The sequence below is a fragment of the Pipistrellus hanaki genome (assembly GCF_964339955.1).
Source record: "Pipistrellus hanaki genome assembly, chromosome: 2".
NCBI lineage: Eukaryota > Metazoa > Chordata > Mammalia > Chiroptera > Vespertilionidae > Pipistrellus > Pipistrellus hanaki.
In genome coordinates, this window is record NC_140504.1 from 66,589,814 (window position 1) to 66,609,033 (window position 19,220).

A 19,220-nucleotide genomic window follows, 5' to 3' on the forward strand; every position below is an offset into this window, starting at 1 on the left:
TTCAACAGCTGACTAGAGGATTCCGAGAATCAAATCAAAGATTTGAAATACAAAGAAGCAAAAAACACCCAACCAGAAAAGCAAAGAGAACAAAGAATCCAAAAATAATGAAGATAATGTACAGAGCCTCTGGGACAACTTCAAGTATACCAACATCCGAATTATGGGGGTGCCAGAAGAAGGGAGAGAGAGCAAGATATTGAAAACCTATTTGAAGAAATAATGACAGAAAACTTCCCCCACCTGATGAAAGAAATAGACTTACAAGTCCAGGAAGTGCAGAGAACCCCAAACAAGAGGAATGCAAAAAGGACCACACCAAAACACATCATGATTAAAATGCCAAGGGCAAAAGACAAAGAGAGAATCTTAAAAGCAGAAAGAGAAAAGCAGTTAGCTGCCTACAGGGAATACCCATATGTCTATCAGCTGATTCCTTAACAGAAACTATGCAGGCCAGAAGGAAGTGGCAAGAAATATACAAAGTGATGAATAGCAAGAACCTACAACCAAGATTACTCTACCCAGCAAAGTAGTCATTGAGAATTGAAGGTCAGATAAAGAGTTTCACAGACAATAAAAAGCTAAAGGAGTTCTTCAAGGCCAAACCAGTATTATATGAAATGCTGAAAGGTATTCTCTAAGAAGAGGAAGAAAAAGGTAAAGATAAAAATTATGAACAACAAAGTGACAACAAATACATATCTATCAACAAGTTAATCTAAAAATCAAGTGAATAAAAAATCTGATGATCAGAATAAACTGGTGAATATAATAGAATCAGGGGCATAGAAAGGGAGCAGACTGACAATTCTTTGGGGAATGAGGTGTGGGGGTGTGGGAAGAGATTGGACAAAAATCTTACATCTATGGATGAGGACAGGGGGAGAGGAGGTAAGGGCATGGGGTGGGGTGGGAACCGGGTGGAGAGGAACTATAGGGGGGAAAGAGAAACAACTCTAATAAGCTGAACAATAATTTTTTTTTTTTCAAAAAAGAGTACATAATCAGGAGGCTCTAGGCAACATGGTGAAGTAGGCAATGCTTGTCTTGCCTTGCCCTGGCACCTGCACTTTATGTGACCTTATTTCCTTATTGGAGTTCTTCCCATTTCCCACATCTCTTTCAGTGTTTTCTTTGTTGTTCTGTGAAACTTAGAAACAGTACAGCATAGAAATAAAACCATGGTTATTAGTGATTTATTAATAACTATAGGCCCAAAGAAGATTCGTGCAAGAATAGGCCTTCCTTCCCCTGGCTTCACTCCTGGCTGCTCGGGAGCCTGCAAGTCCTTGCTCCCGCTGGAACACTGCTCCTGAGCTCCCTCTGCCTTCCACCCTTCCCTTCATAGCAGGCGTCCCAGCCTGCCTGCCACTCTATGCCTGCGTATGCAAATTAATCCATCATCTTTGTTGGGTTAATTTGCATACTCACGTATGATTGGCTGATGGGCATCATGGAGGTATGGTCAATTTGCTTCTTTCTCTTTCATTAGTGTATATAGGAAAGGAGCAAAGAGGGTAGCCAGACATTATAAGCAAGTTATTAGGCAGTTTCATCAGGAAGCTGCAACTTTGCATTCCTCAGGGAACCCCAGCCTATTTCCTGCAAAACACTGGGGGAAGGAATAAAAAAAAAAAAAAAAAAAAAAAAAAAAAAAAAAAAAAAAAAAAAAAAAAAAAAAAAAAAAAAAGAACAGTAGATGCATGCCCAGTAAAGTTGGGATGACATGGGAAAGGTACTTGCCTGTCAGTCACACCTGGAAACAGAGATCATTGGACAGAACAGAGATCAGTGGCCACTGCAAGTACAGAAACTTTGGGAATACATAATCTCCTGAACAAAGGAGTTCTCTCTCTCTTGACATGCTTCGCTCATGACTCTTGTGAATCTTGACTTTCTTGCAGTTGCCCGTGTGGCCCACAGCCATGCCGACCTCCACATTTAGTGGCCTGATGCTATACTGGACCTGGCTCCACTGTGGAGCTGAAACTTCTGACACAGGCTCCACTGAAGCTCCAGCTACACTTTTCTATGACTGGTCTAAGGAAAATAAGACTTTGGGAACCCAGGTGTATAATTTCATAGAAATAAAGTTTTCTACTCATCTCATCCTCTCATGGGAGCCTCTGGTACCCCAAGAATTCCACCCCCACTAGTAACTGGGGGAGACAAGACCTTCTCCCCTCCATTAAAAGAAACAGTTCATTTAGTCATAGCCTCTCCATTAATTTTCTTCTACTCTAGACCAGAGCTGTGTAATGAAACTTTTAGCCATAAAAATTATTTCATATCTGCACTGTCTAATATGTAAATTGCTTGGCACATGTGGCTATTCAGCACTTGAAATGTGACTGAGCAATTAAATTATTTATTTTAATTAACTTAAATTTGAATTTAAGTGTAAGTAGCTGCTATACATGGCTAATGTCTCTCAGATTAGACAATACAGTTTGAAAACATCCTTAATGTATCCTGTCTTTAAGACATGACTTTTCCATGTTTGACTCTTTTCAGAGCCTGTTCAGCTATGATTCAGTATCACTTACTGCTTCTAATATGTTGATGGTAATTAATTTGTATGTGTACCTCCCAGAAAAAAAAAAAAGAACTGCACTTGAACAGGAGCCTTTTAACCATGAAAATATGAACTTTCAGACACAATGACATACCACTAAGGATTTTTTTTTAATCAAAAGTAGTTTTAAATTTCATTAAATTCTCTAACATGTGAATAGCCAGGTGTTAGTCCCACATATTTTTTTAACATGTGAATAGCCAGGTGTTAGTCCCACATATTTTTTTGTCACTTGCACTCTTGATAATCGAACAACTTGTATAACACAGTACTCAGATGTTTGCAAGTATTTTTTTCAAAGTGCTTTTTCAGATACATATTTCATTCTATTTTCTGCTTTCTTTTTATACCGGAATCCAAAAAGTTAACACCAACTGGAGCACCCATTTCTGGAGCCCAAGGACAACAGCCCAGCCTTTCCAGCCCCTGTGGCATGGGTCTGGAAGGCACTAACAAGGCTACTACAGGCTCTCCAGCCCAGGGAAATAGCATTTTTCTGCTGAGTTAAAAAATTGATGGCTTTCTGAGTGAGGAATTGAAGGTTTTAAGAGTACAGAAGTGAGGAGGAGCAAAGTATGTAGCTGAGATACAAAAGCAGACAATAGGATTGATCTCATCCAATCAAGGGACTTTGGGAAAAGCGAAAGATGCACAAGGCTGGGGGGAAGGAATCAAAGCAGAAGCTGAAAACCAAGCACCAATTAAGACACCTGGAAATCATGCCCCAGGCGGGAGGGGACTGGTCAAAGGGGCCTGGAAAACCATGCACAGTCTGGAAGTTGAATCTGAGAGTTTGTTGGTCTGAGAACACTTTTGCTTTCTGGAAAATTTTCCATGGGACACCCAGGTGGTCACCTGGCCTCACCTAATCTTAAACTAGCTGACAGCAGGATTTGCCTTGCCCTGATATGTCTGTTCTGTCATGCACACAAATTTAGGGCTGGTGTCAAAATGGGCCTATGCCATTGGCCTTTAACGTCAGGAAACAGACAGGGTTAGGTGTGAATAAGAAATATATCTGTACTGCTTTCTGACCCAAGTTCCTCTAATATTTGGACTTTGACCCCAGGTCCTGACACAGAACTTCTGAATTTGGAATTTTTTGGATGATAGGAGCATCTTTTTTTCCAAGGAGGTGACTCTTGGTGGGTGCCTGGATGGGAGTCGGCCATCAGAAAGACAATGTCATGCTTAGAAGCTTGGCACTTTCAACCCACTCTCTATTCTCCATGAAGGGGAGAGGGGTTCACGACTGGTCATGCCTGTGGGATGAAGCCTCTGTTGGAACCCCTGAAGGATGGGTTCTGACAGCTCTGAGTTGCTGAATTATCCACATGATGGAAGGGTGGTGCACCCCCCCTCCCCCCATGAGCACAGAAGCTCCAGCAACTGGGTGCCTTCTGTACTGTGTCTGTGTAACTGTTTATTTGGCTCTTCACCACTTACCTTTTGTTATAAACTGGTCAATGTGTTTCTCTGAGTTCTGTGAGCCCTTCTAGGAAAAGAGGGGGTTGTGGGAACCCTAATTCATAGCATGTCGAACAGGTGAGAAGTTGACAACTGAGACTTGCCATTGGTGTCTGAAGTGGGGCAGTCTGGTGAGTCTGAGCTCTTCACCTGTGGATCGCACGCTCCTTGCAGGTAGATTGTGCCAGAACTGAATTGAATTACAGGACACTCAGCTGATGTCAGCAAACCGGTCAGTACCGGGAGTGGGGGGTGGGGAGTGGAGAAATTGGGGGGGGGGACCCACAAACTCAGGGTCAGAAGTGTTATGATTGTGAGAACACAGAAAAACCTGGGAGTCATTCCTAGACAGGAGGGGAAAGGCAGGAGATCACAGAAAACAAGGGAACACAATTCTAAAACAAATGCCTCCAAGTTTTCACTCAAAAACAATGTAGGGGAAATCACTCTTATAGATATCACCAGTGTTTATCCTTAGGAATGTTTTAGTTCTTTCATTTATAATCGGCACCCCTTCACTCTGGGCTATTCACATAAAAACATCATGTCACTCACTGTTTACTGAAATTAGAGGGTTTCCCTCTGAGCAAAGAATTGCAATTTGTATTTCTATCCATTAGATGCATCTCTTCAGTACCTGGAGCCCCTTTCTGCAGGCACACATGCATTACGGCGTTAAGTCAGCAGATGTAAAACACCGTGATTTCTCAATGACAATAATAGTAATTTAGGAAAGTAAAATAAACTAGAGTGTCATTTTAGAGGGTTTGCAACTGTTAATTTTCTGTCTTTCTTCAGGTTTTAGGTAGATTGCACACGTGTTTTTGGTTCAAGAGCAGAGATGGGAGGACTGGGTAATCTCTATTCCGAAGATCTTCCTGCAAGAGGCCCTAACCAAGCCTTTGAAACAGGTAACTCTGTTGTGCTCACTGTTCTAGCTTTCAGGTTTCTTTCTGAGCACATATAACAAGGAGCTTATTCTCCCTGACAGAGCCTGTCTGACTTGACAGTAAGGTATAAGCTATATCCACTCAAGTGAGAAAAAAGGAAATTGAGGTCAGTTTGTATTTCCTCCAGGCCATAAGCTTTCTAAGCAGAGACTATCATGTTTTACTCCTTAGTGGACTGTAACAACAGCATAATATTCTGCATCTAATTAGTACTTTAATTAATTTTATTGGATCCCCGATGGTGACCACTGGCCTAATTGGAAGGAATCGAGTTTGGCTTCTAGTCTTAAAGATAAGCCGTTGTAGTATGGAGGGGGAGATGACTATCTGCCACCGGCACTGCTCTCTGCTTTGCATTTCTCATTTCCTGCCGTGGTCAGGCCCGAGGAGGCGGCACTGAACTGTCAGCAAGGCGGTGTCCACAACCAGAGAAGAGGGAGGGGCCACAGGTGCTGCGATTTGTGACTTCAGGATATTGGGTGACAGCTTTATGAGGAGACTATTGCTTTTTAAATTGTGAAATAATATAAATATACATATATGTGTATGTATGTGCATTTGTATATTTATTTACATTATTTTTTAATTTTAAAAAAATGTGTTTCATTGTTTGCAGAGAGGAAGGGAGAGGAAGAGAGAGATATATCAATGATGAGAGAATCATTGATCGGCTGCCTCCTGCTTACCCCACACTGGGAATCCAGCCCACCACCCAGGCATGTGCCCTGACTGGGATCCAACCGTGACCTCCTGGTTCATAGGCCCATGCTCAACCACTGAGCCACATGGGCAGGGCCATAGATATTTTTTTAGTCAAAAGACATTAAAAAGAAAATAATCCTGTCAGTTTCCTGCGAGAAGGTCACTATTGTTCAAGTACCTAAACCAAATGTATAATCTACATGATGACAAATATGCAAAGAAATTTCCCACAAACTTTTTTTTAACAATGTTCCAAGCTCTCCCAGGGGTGCTAGCGATATGCTCTTTGGCCACCTTGGGGCGCACTCCTGTTGTGGGTAGGCCCCCCACAGCTCCAGTCTAAAAAAAACAGGAGAGGGCCTTTTCACACCTCACAGTTCCTTTTCCTGTTTTCAGAAGCCAATTCCTGCCCCAGTTTCCTCATAACAATTCATTACAAAAGGTGACTTAGAAAAAATGGCTAAGCAGGAAGATTCAGATGATCTCCAGTCTGCACGCTTTGATATCCATAGCTTCATTTTTTCTGGTGCTGAGTACAATTAACATTTGAGTCTGTTTAGCCACGAAGAAATGGAGATTACAGTTATTACTGAAAATAATTCACTTTGGTTTCTTCCCATCCTGCTTGCCTAATTTTTCCAAGTTCATCTCAGATTCCCCCTCTCCAGCACAACCCCATCCACCAGGGCTTTCTCACTGCCCAGTGTTTTATTACATATAAGCAAAGAATCACTTACGTGCTACTTGATATATTTTTGCCAAAAGGGAAGAAAAAACTGTTGAGGACAGGGGCTGAATTATACGCAGTATTTTTTTTTAAATCCCAGTCAGCATATAAAATAGTGTTAGGTACATAGACAGCCTTCCATAAATATTTGCTCAAAGAAACTAAAAGCAAATGTTAAGTCAAGCTTAAACCCATAAATCACTGGCTATTAATCTTTACGAAGAATTCAATGTCATGACTATTGCTTTAAGCTACTGAGATGCCATTTTCCTGACTTTTGTACTTGCCATTCACCACCTATTTCTCCAAAAGACTTTTAACCAAACCAAAATGTCTGTACTTGGAAGGAAAGTATGTGTACTTCTAGGCCAGCGGAGCAGTAGATGTTTTTTAATGAAAATGTCTCCCTTTTTCTCATTTGGAAACAGTGAGATACTTCGCCAGCTCGCAAATCCACTTGTGACCATAAAAAATAAAGTGAGTGGCTGCTGAGTGAACATTTTGAAAGAGAAAGCTCTCATTTTTCTGTTATATTTCATGGCAGGTTCCTGGTCAGGCAGTAATCTCCTGATACCATCTTTTCTCTTCTGCACTGTGATCAAGAAGAAGTACATTCCTTAGTTTACCATCAAGATGAAACCCCAACACCCTGAATGAAGTACATGCTCCTCCTTAAGGGTAAGAAATATATCTCTTTCACTCTTGGGTTTCAGGATCCTATTATTTCACATTTTATCTCAGTCCTCACCACAATCTAACCAGTTGTTATATTTATATCCCCTTCAGAGGCGAGATATTTTTTGAATGTGTAATTTAGTTCCTTAATTAAAGATTTAAAAAATATGTCTACATAAGATTAAAAAAAAAAATTCCCTCCCTGCCCTAGATGCTTTAGCTCAGTAGATAGAACATTGGCCTGTAGACTGAAGGGTTCCAGGTTCAATGCCGGTCAAGGGCACATGCCCAGGTTGTGGGCTCAATACCCAATAAGGGGTGTGCAGGCGGCAGCTGATTAATGATTCTCTTTCATCATTGATGTTTCTCTCTCTCTCTCTCTCTCTCTCTCTCTCTCTCTCTCTCTCTCTCTCTCTCTCTCCCTCCCTCCCTCTCTGAAAGCAATAAAAATGTAGAAAAAAAAATTCCCTCCCCTGCCTCCATCTACTCAGTTCTCATTCTCCCAGCCTCATACCACTCACTGGCAGTTGTTTTGTGTCTTTCCAGAGTCTATCCTATCTAATAAAAGAGTAATATGCAAATTAACAATCACTCTGCTACACTAACAAGCCACATCCATCAGCCAATCAGGAGTGACTATGCAAATTAATCCAACCAAGATGGCTGTAGCCATGGAGAGAACAAGAGGGAGGCGTGGGTTTTCCTGGCGATGGAGGAAGCCAAGCTTTCCGCACACCATGGCCAGCCCAGGCCTCTGCTTAAGGCTACAAAGTTTCAATTATAGAAGATAAATAAATCCCAACAGAAATGGCTGCAGCCACAGAGCAAGCAGAAGGCTTGGCTCCACTCCAGGCTACAAAGTTTTAATTGTAGAAGATAAATAAATATCAGATACCAGGGCCTCCACTTGGCTTCCTGGGGGGCATAGCTGGCCTGCAAACCACCACAGGACTCTTGCTCAAGCCTCCCCACATCCCAAGGGAACTCCCACCCTGATTCAGGACACCCTTCAGGGCAAACCAGCCAGCCCCCACCCATGCACCAAGCCTCTATCCTATCTAATAACAGAGTAATATTCAGATTGGCCATCATTCCAACACACAAGATGGTTGCCCCCATGTGGTCAAAGATCCTGCTCCCGTGTGGACACAAGATGGCCACCACAAGATGGCCAGCAGGGGAGGGCAGTTGGGAGGGACCAGGCTGGCAGAGGAGGGAAGTTGGGGACAAACAGGCTGGCAGGGGAGCAGTTAAACATCAATCAGTCTGACAGGGGAGTGACTAGGGGGTGATCAGGCTGGCAGGCAAAAGCAGTTAGTGGCAATCAGGAAGGCAGGCAGGTGAGCAGTTGGAAGCCAGAAGTCCTGGATTATGAGAGGGATGTCCAACTGCCCATTTAGCCCTGATCCTGGTGGGTCTAAATGGGTAGTCAGATATCCCTTGAGGTGTCCCAGATTGGAGAGGGTGCAGAATGGGCTGAGGGACAGCACCCCTTAGGCATGATTTTGTGAACTGGGCCTCTAGTCTATAATAATAAAAGCATAATATGCTAATTTGACCAGACATCCTTCCAGGACGAAGCCAGGGCTGCATGACTTTTGTGTGTCAGGCCTCTAGTTTATGTATAAAAAGCAAATTTTATATATATATATATATATATATATATATATATATATATATATATATATATATATATTGTCTTATTCCCTTGTTCATCTAAAAAGGAAAAAAATAAAAAATAGTACCTGGTAAGTTCAGTATGATACCATGAAGTTTGTGCCTTTATTGAAGGAGTTTCAATTCAGTTATATCAGTCTTCAAATTCAAGGTGCTCCACACGTCAAAACTGCTTTCTGAACTGAGAAGTGGCCTGAAAGACATCTTGATCTTGATCCATATTTTTACCCAGCCGGGTTCTCTGTCCCAGCCACGCCAAGTCCTGGGGGGGTCTATGATTGATGATGAGCTGAGGAGTGCTGACAGGATCAAATGAAATTGGTTAAACTTTTAGCTTGTTGGTTTCAAGTTTTGCATTAGCTATGCTAAAGGCAGAAGAAGAAAAAGAAAACACCCATGATACAGAATATTTGCTAACCATGATATTGTTTAGTCAACTTGCATCTCAATTTCAAATCTATTTCTTTATATCAGTGTTAGCACACTTTACTGGTATTGGGATATTTGGGGTGGCCCAGGCTGCTCCTGGTAGTTGTGTTGGGGAGTGGGAGAGAAAGGGGCTCATTTCTTACCAAGCTCCTAGTGACCAAGGAGCCCAAACAAGAACAATTTAAAATGCAAAGAGAATCATACCATTCTCTTTCTAGATCTAAGTCAGAGGCTCCCATCACCTGTAGATGAAAAGACCAAACTACCAGTGGCATCACCCAAGGCCCCCCAAATGCAGCCCTTGACTTCTTCCAGGCCTCCTGTCTCAGGCTCCCCACGCGCCGTAGGCCCAGCATAAAGATAAGGCTGCTGTCTTGGATTACAATCCTCTTTCATTCCCTTTCCCTTGTTAATTTTCATTTATCCTAGAAGAACCACATCAGGACTCATCCTCTCCAGAAAACCTTTTCAGACACCTGTAGTCTGGGTGTATTGCCCATCCCATGTGCACCTGATGAAACTGCTTATCTAATTACTAGAGGGTCACCTCAGCCTTGCCTGAGCCTTTTCACAGTCCGGGAGCCCTCAAGGGATGTCCAAATGATGGCTTAGGCCTGCTCCCATCGGACATCCTTAGCACTGCCACAGAAGCTGGAGAGGCTCCTGCCACAGCTGCCTTGCTCACCAGCCATGAGCCCAGCTCAGGGCTTTTGGGGAGTGGCACTCCCACAATGGGAATGCACTGACCATCAGGCAGCAGCTCCGGCATTGAGAGTCTGCCCCCTGATGGTCAGTGCACATCATAGCGACCAGTCATTCCACTGATCAGTCAATTTGCATATTTGCCTTTTATTATATAGGATCCTCCCTTTACAGGCCCTTCTTCCTCACCAGACCATAACTTCCACAAAGCCAGAAATACGTCTTTCATCCTTTTTTTTCTTAAGGCCTGTCACAGGGAACCTCAATGTAGAGGATCCAAAATCAACTCACTGGTTACTACAGCTACCTGAACTCAAAGACTTTTGTTTGGCACTGTGTGTAAATATTAGAAATAGATGCCCTTGGTCTGGCCTGTGGGATTATGCTGAAACCAGTTCTCCTATATCCCCTGAGGGGGTTCCAGGTTGCAAGAGGACACAGGCCAGGCCAAGGGACCCGACCAGTGCATGATGGAGGCCGGGAAGGGTTGTGGGAGGTTGGCCAGCTGGGGAGAAACCTTGGGAAGGCTCCAGGGCATGTCTGACCTGTCTCATTCTGTCCTGATCGGCCAGACCCCAGCAACAAGCTAACTTACTGGTCAGAGTGTCGTACCCTTGGTGGTCAGTGCATGTCACAGCAAGCAGTTAAACAGCCTTAGCATATCATTAGCATATTATGCTTTGATTGGTTGAACAGATGACTGGATCCTTAGCATATTAGGCTTTTATTATATTGTATACCATCCATCACACTAGATAATCATATTCTGTCTCCCACCCCAGCATATCATTTAATAGGTGGCTTTCATAAAATTTTATAGTGTAACAGATAACAGCATAAGCCCTGGAATAAACCTTCTTGGATTAGTAATACATCTGCCACTCATGGCTTTGAGAGCTTGGGAAGAGCTATTGACCCTGTCTAGCTTTCATTTATTTATTTGTACCACTAAATGAATAATAGTACTCACATGTTCTGATAATTAAAGGCTATGGTACAATTAAATGCTTAGCACAGTATAGAAAAATAGTGATTAACTTGTTCATTTATTTTCTTACTTTTTATTTTTTTTATTTATTATTTTTGTTTGTTTGTTTGTTTTAATCTTTACCCAAGGATATTTTTCCATTGATTTTTAGAAAGAGTGGAATTGAGAGGGAAAGACAGAGAGAAACATTAATGTGAAAGAGACACATTTATTGGTTGCCTCCTGCAAGTGCCCTGACCAGGGGAGGAACCTGCAACCAAGGTACATGCCCTTGACCAAAATCGAACCTTGGACCCTTTGGTCCACAGGCCAGTGCTCTATCCACTGAGTCAAACCAACTAGGGCTTATTGTTTCTTTCTTCTCTGGAATGTAAATTACTATATCCCTAGCACCTAGGACACTACTGAGAAGCCCGGTGCATGTATGTAGACTATTTGGTGAATGGATGTATCAGTCATGACATGTGAGTTAGTCATAGTAGGTACAAGCCACTGCAGGTCATCCAGTTTCCCACAGTAGTGGAAGCACCCACCACATTTTCCTAGCATGATCCTGAGACATATTAGATATCAGTACCTTGTCATTGCCATCTCTTACACGAGAATGAGGCTGTTTGGCAATATCCGCTTTGGAGTTGAGTGATAGTGACAAATACAAATACAAATATCAGTAAGTGTGATCTCTCAGAGAAGCACATACACAGCCTTGCTACAAACAATGGCAGTAGTCATTTCAAAACAATGCACACAGAGCAACTTCCTTGTTATCACTCGTATCTCTACAGATATTGGAATCCAAGTCTTCTGTAGAGTTTATATCCTCAACCAGAAATTCCTATTTTGTAGTCACTGACATCATCATTTAACAAACTAGAACTTGACATTTTCAATATGAGAAATTTATTGTGACTCATTTTTCTGTGTAGAAAATGTTTTCAAGGAAGGAGAACATTGTGTGCTAAAAATGTGTGTGTGTGTGTGTGTGTGTGTGTAAGGGCTTTTTTTTTATAAATGGGTTTGGAGGACATTGTTTAACTTCATCAAAGTTTGACTTTATTTTTGCTCAAGCTAACTGGCAATACCATGTTTAGGGAATAAGGAGGCCAGGTTTTATTACTTCTCAACGTGTCCCTATCTGGCTGTGACCTTGTTCAATCACAACACTTCTCATGAAATGTTCAGGTCGTCAAGCAGCTTTTGGGGAAAACAACATTTTAATAAGTTCATGGAAATGCTTTGAAATGGTAAAATCCACAATCACAGTTTAGTTATCCTAACATCTACAAAATAAGGCAAGGATAAATAATGCTATAGGTGAGATGAACTTTGTTCATATTTTAGATGTACAAAACATTTTTTATTTTCTACCAGCAAACTTATTGTCTGTATCAAGTCTAGCAACACAATCTCAGTCACACTTGTGCTTCCTTCCTACAGAATTGAATGTAAGCTTGAAATGGGTCACAAAATACCAACTTGTGGATATGGTAAGAGTGAGAGGCACCTGGTTCCCATATTCTACACACAGGTGTCTACACCCACTTGTCTTCAGTTGTTGACCCACAAGGTTGCCAGTGATATATTCCTTCTCTCTGTCCAACCAGCACCTTTAGGCCCAGGTCTACACCTCCTTAGAGGTGTGGGTATTTTTCTGTGAGCTATGTAATCACCCTCTTCCTAGATTCCCTCCGAAGACCTCTGGGGTCTTCCTGTCCCTGGGCTCTGTCAGCTCTTCTCATCTGTCACCAGATTCTAAGATCACCTCTCTGCTCCTAGTTACCACCAGGAAGGAAACATCTGTCTTCTGCTTTCTGTTCTCTACTGGTTCTGGGGAAATCCCTCCCAGTCTCCAGGGGAGCCTTCTTCCTTTACAATTAGTCCCTTATAGCATTTTTGTTCTCAAAGATTTGGTTTTTCCCCTCCAAGCCCTCATCCTTCCCTGAGGCTTGGATTTAGTTTGTCCAAACTCGGCCCCACTCTCTACAGAGTCGCCTCCTCCTCTGAGATAATGAGGCAGAATTGCCTGGCTGCCAGGAGGGAGAGAAACACTGGTAGGAAACACTGACACAGAGGTGGAAACATGAGTTAATATTTTTATAAAATGTAAAGTAGTGTATAAAAGTTAATATCCCACAACTGCTACCAACAACAGAAGTGGATATATGTAAATAGATCTGGATTAGCTGAGTTTGAGATAATTTATCCAACAACCTTCCTGTCCCCCCCCCTCCACACACACACACACACACACACCCCTCAAAAAAAAAAAAAGAGGGATTTCAGAATATGAGAAAATAGCACATGGTTGCTTTTGAACTTATTAGATTCATGGCAAGCAGCATAGTTTTGTTATGTGTTTCTCTTGCCTCTTTCCAGGATCTGAGCCTTTCTCTGAGGCCAGATGGGAAAACAGCACCTGCCTGTGCCCCTGGGTCAGCGTCCTTGGCGCCAGTATTCTGTGTGCCTTGCACTCCCCGCTGCCCACTCCCGTCCCCCAGCTCCTGCTAGCCTGCCGAGCTGCACTTTCAATTACAGTCTTTGAAAAATGTCCAATGGACCTATTAAATCAATGGATGTGATGAACTGGACCCAAGGCAATGTTGATTCTGTGCATCCCTCAGGATCACTGGCGATACCATGGGGTGTGGAAAATCCAAGTGTGAAAATCATTGCTTTGAAGGAAGGAAGGACAACTGAACCATTTCTCCTATTAAGATGCATGAAATTTAAATAAATGTCCCCGTTCTTCTCAGGGCCTGTCAGCCTTCGTTTTTTAATGCACTGAAGCATTTAAATATTTATTAACTTCAATTTACAGAATTTATTATAGCTTCATTCGGTCAGGGAACATACACATTTTAAAATATATGGCACTTTTAAAACAGCTGGACTAGTGTACCTGACCATGCTGTCCCAGAGGGCAGAGGAGGCTCTTTGGGACGTCTGCTCCTCGCCCCTCTACAGGCCAGCTGGCCTTGCTCTTCCATAAGGTCAAGGAGCTAGTTTGTGCTGGAAATAAGTGAACCCCAGCCTAGACTCTTGTCACTTGCAGGGTCACCTTCGAAGGGAGCTGGAGGAAATGTCAAGGATTGGTGAGTGTGGGGGAGGGGAACTTGGGTGACCATCTCCATAAGTCACTCTCCTTCGTTTTTGACACGTAGACACTTGGAACTGATATTGTCCCTATCTTATCTCAAATGGTACCCAACAGAGTCCTACATAGAGGTTCTGGAACCGCCTCTTTGTGTTCACTAACGGCAGTTCCCATGATGACTGCAAGTGATTCAGAAGATGCTCTTTCTTCCCTTCCTCTTCACCATCTCACTTTGTTACTCAACTAACACAATTTTGGGAGTTATGTTAGGGAAAAAAAATCCAACAAAGGAATATAATTTGAAACCCCACCATGTTGAGGAAACCACCTTTCCTAGGGAATATAGACCTCTTCCAATTTATGCAGCCATCCATTTTCAAAGGCCTCCAGTAAATCACATTTTATACACATTGAAATGCTTTAGACTTGCTTCTGTTGCCTTTGCAGCGGCACCAGCGGTAGTACTATTCCCTTTTCAAATGACTTAAAAAAAAAGGGGGGGGGGGGCAAGATCTTTAAAATTATTGAATCATCCGTGACTAGCCACAAACTTTGTACAAGGACTGCTGTATTTTTCCTTTCATGCCTTCAAATAGACTCCTGGCCTCTGCCTTATCACCACTCTGCAGTCGCAGTTAGAATGCAGGGAAGGCAAGTGACACAGACCACACGCATAAGTGTGGGAGGCACATGGAGTCAGAGTGAAGGGCTCGGGGAAGCGGCCGGGGCCCTGGCCTGCATTTCCCACCATGTACCTCTGCACTGGGCTACCCAGGCACACCGGATGTGAAATGTCCATGTCTCTCTCAAATTAAATTATGAACTGTACGGACCAATTTGCATGAAACAATTTTGGGTTCTTTCTGTGTCCCGTAACCTAGAGATCATCTATATATGTATAGTTTTTTAGAAAACAAAAGTAATTGCTGAGTATACTAGCATATACCACTTTGCAACTTGCTTTTTTTGTTGTTGGCAAGTGCCTCTTTATGTCAATAAATAAATAAATACAGACATTATAAGCACTGGTGATCACTACAATATGCCATTGTATGAATCTGTACCAATTTATGTAAAGTCTCCTATCAGGGGCTATTTGGGGTGTTTGGGCTTTGGGTTACAGTGACGCCACTGGGCCCCACAGCCCTGCTGCCCGGTCTGCCTCTGGTTGCAGCCACACCTGCCCCGGTGACATGTCATGGGAGCCCAGATTCACCTCCAGCTCAAGCCAGCATGGAGCTTTCCAGATGCTAAAGGAGCCTGGAAGTAAATGAGAGAGAGTTGGCTCCCCTGCTCCAGGCAACCCTCAACCAAAGGGGGACAGAACTGGGGATAAATGCACTAGTGTCCTGTCCATGGGTGCAGCAGAGCCCCAGTGCCCCAAAGCGTCTGCCTCATTATATGTGATTTTCCTTCTTCCTTCCCTACTCTCTCCCTCTGGCTTCTCAGGACCATCTTGGACGTAAACCCACGTGTATCCAGGCAAGTCGTGTTCTCAGACTCTGAGGCAAGGTGAGGACTATGACAATGGTGCACAGGGCGTCCTTGAATGTATATCTCTGCCTTCGATCTCCTTATTTCCTCAGGATCAATTCCTAGAATTGTACATCGCTGAGTCAAAGGGCAGAGACTTCTAAAAACAAGCTCTAACTCTGCTCTCTTTAGCAGAGTTCCTCGCTGTAAGAGCATTGATTGCATTTTATTTGCCTGTGCTGTTCGGTCCCGGAGCGGTCATGAAGGAAGCTGATACCAGCTTCCCGCAGCCTGTACGTCGCCCTCTCCAGAGGCTCCGGAAGTCTCTTCCCCTTGCTCTCCTGCACTCATGATGAATGGAATAATTAGAAGGCATATCCACTGTCGTCCAAACAGACATCTCACTTTATTGCTTTGGTAGTTATTAAAAAAATGAGTAGTCATTTTGCCGCTGAAAAAGACTACTTACGGGAAAAGTGAAGTAAGGAAAACATTTGTTCATAATTTAAGCCACAAGGAAATAAAACCAACCACCAGATAAAACGTCTGCTTCTCAAACAGCTCGATCTTTCTATCATAGCAGCAGTGGAACTCTTAATTATCGGCAGTAAAGTCTCTGGGTTTTATTTTCACCAGCATCGATGGGAGGAAAGTAAAAATAACTGCCTGGAACTGCCCCAGAGGCTGCGCAGGAAGCTCTGGGTGGGGCAGCAGCAAGCTCTCACTGGAGAGGGGGCATGGACAGAAGTGTCAGCGCCAAATTTGGATGAGCCACAGCCTTTCCATGAGAGGGACTGGTGAACATATGCTTGCATGTATAATTTATATCAACACATATGTGATTATCTTTAAAAATAAATCAACTATTTCTGAATCATTTAAAGAGGCAATGTACCTTTCAGACATCTTTAAGAAAGTCTATATTTTTTTTTTAATTTTTGGACATAGGAACAATTTATTTTACTTTGGAAGGCAAGTAGTGCATAGCATACCTGATTTTAATGTATACTTCCCTCATCCTTTGTATCCCATCTGCATTTTTGTTGTTGTTGTTGTTAATCCTCACCTGGAGAGATTTTTTCCCATTGATTTTTAGAGAGAGTGGAAGGGGGGGAGGGAAAGATAGAGAGAGAGTAAAAAACCTTCATGTAAGAGGGACATACTGATTGATTGCCTCCTGCACATGACCACTCCTGCAACTGAGATAAGTGCCTTTGACTATATTCAAACCTGGGACCCTTCAGTCTGAAGGGTCTATCCACTGAACCAAACCAGCTAGGGCCTGTGCATTTTGAAATCCCAGTTCCTCAGGAAACCTATTTTTGATGTTATATAAAATCTTCCTCTTGGCAAACATGTGCAGGTTCTGCCCTGTTGGATGGCTTCCCTAAAAAACAAAACAAAACAAAACAACAACAACAACAAAATACTTTCTTGGCTGTGTTTGCCATCAACATCAATAATGCAACAAGGCACTCCAACTGCTATTTATTCTGTCATAATTGCTATCACCAAACTTACATGATTACCGTGTCAGTAAATCTGTTGATTACGGATAGCATCGACGCTGTAATACATCAGCGATGACTGGCAGCATTATGGAGACCTGGTCCATACACACATGGATAGTTGTACCTTTGAGGATTATAATTTAAGCATTTCCCAGACAGTATCATCCCTACTGGGCCTCTCTTTTCAATCGCTCCCAAAAAGGCTTCATTTAAACATTCTCCCTGCTCAGTGTCTCTGTGCCTTCTCCAATGTCCTTCATGCAGTCCAGACTGTGTTTTGTATTCAGAAGATATTCACTTGATAGTATATGGACCTAGTAATGTCCTGGTTTCTTACATTTGCTAAAAGCAGAGGCACTGGATTGTAACAGCCACTAGAGCCAATTCTATTTCTATTGTAACAATAATAGATCTTCCTTTAGGCAAGAGCCCTACAGAATAAATTTTTGTGGCATTGGATCCTTCTCTGCTTTTTAAAAAAATCTTTTTTATCTTTTGAGGGAGACAGGCAAAGGGTACAATTAGGCCTTTATTCAAAACACTGACATCTCATAGAAGGAATCTGCTTGTACTGCGTAATTTTGATTTTAGAATTTATGGCACAAGGTCACCTGGGTAAAGAGAATTCCCCTGCAGAACAATGTGTTTCTGTCTTCCTCAAAGCATACCCTCTCTCTGAGGAACAATGCTCTCATTTTTAATGGTGTGTGTTGAATAAAGCTGACATATTTCCTGTTTTCAGCTGTCTGCCTGATTCTTGGAAGCACTTTTTTTTTTTTTTAACATAAACCTTTCTTTATTGATTCAGAACTAGAAAAATATTTAATGTAGTAGTAACATTTAGTAACTAAGGGATGTGTATTTTGAGCAATTCTCTGGCTCATGGAAAGAATGTGTGAGTCTGCCTCTGTGTACAAAAACTTACTTGATTCATCTTAAGTTGGGTTTATAAAAACAGAAATATATAAATTAGTATCCTGATCATTGAGCTTGCAACTTGTATTTTATGAATTTATTTTCTGCTCATATTCAGAGGCCCTGTACCTTGACGTTTTCTAGGGTAATCAACATTTTAAATATTCTCTTCTGCTGTTAGATCATTTATCTTGATGTGGGGTTATAGAAAAGATGTCACCTTGGGTAAGAGACTGAAGACGAGATTATTGTAAAACATGCTAAAAATACACAGAATGTATTATCCCAACCTTTACTTCAAAATATGTATTCGTTATACTAGGAAGAGTTTTGAAGCAAATAAATTTTTGGATTAGCTCCTAAATTTATTTAAAATTAAATTTGTGTTTCTGCTTAATCTTCTAATCATTGTGCAGCTAAATGTAGACACCAAATGGATGTAAATAAAGAAGCAAATCAGTAATGAACTGTCCTGTGGAGACCCAACTGAAAAGAAACAAAAAGTGGTAGATAATCAGTACTGTAATTTTTAATTTATTTTATTATGTTTTTAATCCTCACTCGAGGATATTTTTCCCATTGATTTCTAGAGAGAGTCGGAGGGAGGAAGAAGTGGAGAGAGAGAGAAACATTGGCGTGAGAGAGAAACATGGGTTGATTGCCTCCCTCACACTGGGGCTAGGGAACCTGCAACCCAGGTACGTGCCCTTTACTGGGAATCAAACCTGTGACTCTTGGGTCTGCGGGCTGATCCTCTACTCACATGGTCATTCATTATCATCTTCAAGCATTGTGCACTCTATGTAATCGTAGGTGCTATACTTTTATATGCCTCTAATCACTGAGCCAACCTGACCAGAGCTGTAATTTTTACTTGAAAAGAATAAAGAAAAGCCATCCCTGTTGTGGATCTTAATTGCAGCATGAGTTAACCTTCTTGAGAAATAAAATCAATCTGCTCCAAACAGAATATAGACCATGCAAGGTGACTGAACATTTCTGAATAGCAATAGCCTTCAGATTCTTACACTAATTGTTACAAATGTCAAGAAGAGAGATTCTGATGTCATTTTACTGTAACTACTGTGAAATGACTTTTTATGAGGCCCAGAAATGTGGATGAACATAAGAATGTATCCAGCAGCTCAGATGGCTGCTTGGGTCTCATACAGAGATGTACCGCGCCATGGCCATGATCTGGCTTTCATTTATGTTTACTTTGACTGAAGATCTCATGGCTTAAAAGAGGGATGAATTCTACTGATTCCAATACTTCCAGAATACTTGTACAGTAATGTACCATTAACAACAGGGATAAGTTCTGGAAAATGC

At 42.1% G+C, this 19,220-nt stretch overlaps 1 long non-coding RNA gene across 8 annotated transcripts in view; it reads left to right on the top strand.

Moving 5' to 3' along the window:
* The window catches only part of LOC311617600, a 1,721,005-nt gene that overhangs the window by 541,321 nt on the left and 1,160,464 nt on the right, over window positions 1–19,220 (top strand). For all 8 annotated transcript variants that reach the window (XR_014794128.1, XR_014794129.1, XR_014794130.1 and 5 more), the window contains exon 2: window positions 1,626–1,698. This is a non-coding gene — a long non-coding RNA (uncharacterized lncRNA). The remainder of the gene's footprint in view (window positions 1–1,625; window positions 1,699–19,220) is intronic.